This window comes from Procambarus clarkii, chromosome 40 (genome assembly GCF_040958095.1).
Source record: "Procambarus clarkii isolate CNS0578487 chromosome 40, FALCON_Pclarkii_2.0, whole genome shotgun sequence".
In the NCBI taxonomy this organism is placed as follows: Eukaryota; Metazoa; Arthropoda; class Malacostraca; order Decapoda; family Cambaridae; genus Procambarus; species Procambarus clarkii.
In genome coordinates this window covers 24995463-25000462 of record NC_091189.1, presented here as the reverse complement: position 1 = coordinate 25000462, position 5000 = coordinate 24995463, and the positions used below count along the sequence as shown (strand labels likewise).

Sequence of the window (5000 nt, the reverse complement as noted above, 5' to 3'; positions counted from 1 at the left end):
CTGCTTTTTTTCTTTATTGTTGGAATAAATCTATCTTCAGCCTCCTTGCATTTCAATATGACTTGGGTCATCATACCTTGCACTGTTTTCCTCTAAGTTCTTCCTCCCACTGCACTTCTCCCAGGTAGTCCCTTATCCCTCTGTAGTCCCCTTTTCTGTAATCAAGTCTCCTTTCCCGGACCTCTTGTCCTTTGGTCACAATTTTAAGCTCCATCATGTAGTCAAAGGCTAGGACACAATGGTCACTAGCTCCTAGTGGTATTTCATGTTCCAACTGCTCGATGTCTTCTACATTCTGAGTGATAATGAGATCTAATAGGCTGGGCGTATCCCCTCCTCTTTCCCTAGTATCTTCTTTCACATGCTGTGTTAGGAAATTCCTGTCAATAACGTCTACCAGCTTCGCTCCCCAGGTCTCCTCCCCGCCATGGGGATTCCTCGTTTCCCAATCTATCTCTCCGTGATTTAGGTCCCCCATGACCAGCAGCTTCGCTCTCATTCTATGCGCTAAAGTTGCTGCCCTCTGCAGTTCATCCATACATGTCTTGTTGCTGTCCTCGTACTCCTGCCTGGGCCTTCTACTGTTTGGTGGGGGATTGTAGAGTATCAAGATTACAATCTTCTTCCCATCCACTGTCAGGGTTCCATGTATGAAGCTTGTGCTTTCATTGGTACCCGGATTTTCCAGCTCATCAAACTTCCATTTCCGCTTTATTAGTAGTGCCACTCCACCTCCCTGTCTCTGTGTCCTTTCTTTTCTTATCACCTGGTACCCCTCTGGAAAGATTGCATCCGAGATCATGCCATTTATTTTAGTTTCCACTATTGCCACTATGTCTGGGTCTGCCTCACTAACTCTTTCTTTTATCTCTTCTGCTTTATTGGCTACCCCATCAGCATTGGTGTACCAAACCTTGAGACTCTTCTTGGAAACTCGGGTGTCAGAGTTCCCCCTTTCACCAGGGGTCTGGGGGGAACTGGGGGGTGTCTGGGGGGCAAGTGGGGGCTGTGGGGGCTGTGGGGGCGAGTGGGGGGGTGCTAGGGGGGTGCCTGGGAGTGCCTGGTAGGCAAATGGGGTCTGGGCATCTAGGGGGGTAAGAAGGGCATAATGGGTCTGAAAGTTAGGGGTCTGAATAGCATAGGGGGGTTGAGAAATAGAGTGAGACTGAGAGTCAGATAGAGGTTGAGAGGTTGGGGGGAAGAGGGATACTGAGGTGAGATGAGAATGGAGCATGGGTGCTGGGAGTGGAAGAGAGGGTATATTAGATAGGGGGGAATCGGGGGTAGGTGGGGGTTTTGGGGTAGAAGAGGGGAAGAGGGAGATGGGGGAAGGTGTTAGGGGGTCACAAGGTGAGGGGGTTAAATGTGGGCTGGAGGTGCATAGGAGGGGTGAGGGTTGGGTGGGGTTTGGGGGTGAGTGGAAGAGGGGTGCAGTGGAAGCTGGGATGGAGTAGATGGAATTGAAGTCAATGGGGTAGAAGGGGCAGGGGAGTGGGAAGGGGTATTTGGGGAGGGGGGATGGGAAGGTGGGTTTGGGGAGGGCATGGCTTGACCCACTGGGGTCGCTGACAAGTGTGATGTAGCAGGGGCAGGGGAATCGTTGTGGAGGTGCAAATGTGGAAGGGACAGGGGGGTTTTGGGAGGCTGAGGCAGGGGGGATGTATAGGAGGGCTGAGTTGGGGAGGATGCGACCTGGGAGGTGACCTGGGAGGTGACCTGGGATGTGACCTGGGAGGTGAGATTACCTGGGAGGTTAGTACGTTGTCGTTGTTGCCATCTATTTTTGTGGGCTGTTTGCTCATCTTTCGTCATAAACCTCTCTATAAACACATTGTAATGGGTTTCACTTCCTCTGAGTAAATGCTTGCTCCTCATTATGTACTCCACTGCCTCCTCATTGGAGAATTGCACCAGAACAGGTCTCTTCTTGGTACAATTGTAAGGTCCAACCCGTCGATTGATATCCACCTCGCGTTCTGCCATCTCTGCTCCAATACACCTCAATATCTCGTGCAATTCGTAATTTTCTGTTTCTATTCTCTCTTGTCTTGTTGGTGCCCTAGATTCGAATAATCCATGTATTATAATAGACCGTCTCCTCAGGAATTCATTGTCATGCTGGTAGCCTGTCCCCTGGGGATTCCCCTGGTGTGTGTGAGTGTGAGTGTGTGTGTGAGTGTGAGTGTGAGTGTGAGTGTGTGTGTGTGTGTGTGTGTGTGTGAGTGTGAGTGTGTGTGAGTGTGAGTGTGAGTGTGAGTGTGTGTGTGTGTGTGTGTGAGTGAGTGTGAGTGTGAGTGTGTGTGTGTGTGAGTGTGTGTGTGTGTGTGTGTGTGTGTGTGTGTGTGTGTGTGTGTGTGTGTGTGAGTGTGAGTGTGAGTGTGTGTGTGTGTGAGTGTGTGTGTGTGTGAGTGTGAGTGTGAGTGTGAGTGTGAGTGTGAGTGTGTGTGTGTGTGTGTGTGAGTGTGAGTGTGTGTGAGTGTGAGTGTGAGTGTGAGTGTGAGTGTGTGTGTGTGAGTGTGTGTGTGAGTGTGAGTGTGTGTGTGTGTGTGTGTGTGTGTGTGTGTGTGTGTGTGAGTGTGAGTGTGAGTGTGTGTGTGTGTGTGAGTGTGAGTGTGTGTACTCACCTAGTTGTACTCACCTAGTTGTGTCTGCAGGATCGAGCATTGACTCTTGGATCCCGCCTTTCGAGCATCGGTTGTTTACAGCAATGACTCCTGTCCCATTTCCCTATCATACCTGGTTTTAAAATTATGAATAGTATTTGCTTCCACAACCTGTTCCTGAAGTGCATTCCATTTCCCCACTACTCTCACGCTAAAAGAAAACTTCCTAACATCTCTGTGACTCATCTGAGTTTCAAGCTTCCATCCATGTCCTCTCGTTCTGTTACTATTCCGTGTGAACATTTCGTCTATGTCCACTCTGTCAATTCCTCTGAGTATCTTATACGTTCCTATCATGTCCCCCCTCTCCCTTCTTCTTTCTAGTGTCGTAAGGCACAGTTCCCTCAGGCGCTCTTCATACCCCATCCCTCGTAGCTCTGGGACGAGTCTCGTTGCAAACCTCTGAACCTTTTCCAGTTTCATTATATGCTTTTTCAGATGGGGACTCCATGATGAGGCGGCATACTCGCCCTAAAGCGTAAATACTCGTAAAGGCATACTCGTAAAGCGCCCTAAATGCCTCCTTACTTAGGTTTCTGAATGATGTTCTAACTTTTGCCAGTGTAGAGTACGCTGCTGTCGTTATCTTATTAATATGTGCCTCAGGAGATAGATTAGGTGTTACGTCCACCCCCAGGTCTCTTTCACGCGTCGTTACAGGTAGGCTGTTCCCCTTCATTGTGTACTGTCCCTTTGGTCTCCTATCTCCTAGTCCCATTTCCATAACTTTACATTTGCTCGTGTTGAATTCTAGTAGCCATTTCTCTGACCATCTCTGCAATCTGTTCAGGTCCTCTTGTGTGTGTATGTGTGTGTGTGTGTGTGTGTGTGTGTGTGTGTGTGTGTGTGTGTGTGTGTGTGAGTGTGAGTGTGAGTGTGTGTGTGTGTGTGTGTATGTGTATGTGTGTGTGTGTGTGTGTGTGTGTGTGTGTGTGTGTGTGTGTGTGTGTGTGTGTACTCACCTAATTGTGCTTGCGGGGGTTGAGCTCTGGCTCTTTGGTCCCGCCTCTCAACCGTCAATCAACTGGTGTACAGATTCCTGAGCCTATTGGGCTCTATCATATCTACATTTGAAACTGTGAATGGAGTCAGCCTCCACCACATCACTTCCTAATGCATTCCATTTGCTAACTACTCTGACACTGAAAAAGTTCTTTCTAACGTCTCTGTGGCTCATTTGGGTACTCAGCTTCCACCTGTGTCCCCTTGTTCGCGTCCCACCAGTGTTGAAAAGTTCGTCCTTGTTTACCCGGTCGATTCCCCTGAGGATTTTGTAGGTTGTGATCATGTCCCCCCTTACTCTTCTGTCTTCCAGTGTCGTGAGGTGCATTTCCCGCAGCCTTTCCTCATAACTCATGCCTCTTAGTTCTGGGACTAGTCTAGTAGCATACCTTTGGACTTTTTCCAGCTTCGTCTTGTGCTTGACAAGGTACGGGCTCCATGCTGGGGCCGCATACTCCAGGATTGGTCTTACATATGTGGTGTACAAGATTCTGAATGATTCCTTACACAGGTTCCTGAACGCCGTTCTGATGTTAGCCAGCCTCGCATATGCCGCAGACGTTATTCTCTTTATGTGGGCTTCAGGAGACAGGTTTGGTGTGATATCAACTCCTAGATCTTTCTCTCTGTCTGTTTCATTAAGTACTTCATCTCCTATTCTGTATCCTGTGCCTGGCCTCCTGTTTCCACTGCCTAGTTTCATTACTTTGCATTTACTCGGGTTGAACTTCAACAGCCATTTGTTGGACCATTCACTCAGTCTATCCAGGTCATCTTGTAGCCTCCTACTATCATCCTCTGTTTCAATCCTCCTCATAATTTTTGCATCGTCGGCAAACATTGAGAGGAACGAATCTATACCATCTGGGAGATCATTTACATATACCAGAAACAGTATAGGTCCGAGGACTGACCCCTGCGGGACTCCACTTGTGACGTCTCGCCAATCTGAGACTTCACCCCTCACACAGACTCGTTGTCTCCTGTTGCTTAGGTATTCCTCTATCCACCGGAGTACCTTCCCTCTCACTCCAGCCTGCATCTCCAACTTTCGCACTAGCCTCTTGTGTGGCACTGTATCAAAGGCTTTCTGACAATCCAAAAATATGCAGTCTGCCCACCCTTCTCTTTCTTGCCTTATTTTTGTTGCCTGGTCGTAGAATTCAAGTAACCCTGTGAGGCAGGACCTGCCATCCCTGAACCCATGTTGATGCTGTGTTACAAAGTTCCTTCGCTCCAGATGCTCCACTAGTTTTTTTCGCACAATCTTCTCCATCAGCTTGCATGGTATGCAGGTTAGGGACACTGGCCTGTAGTTCAGTGCCTCCTGTCTAT

General features: G+C 48.7%; 1 protein-coding gene across 1 annotated transcript in view; it reads left to right on the top strand.

The window, feature by feature from the left end:
• The window catches only part of LOC138349886 (ALK tyrosine kinase receptor-like), a 165951-nt gene that overhangs the window by 116831 nt on the left and 44120 nt on the right, over positions 1-5000 (top strand). The window lies entirely within an intron of this gene.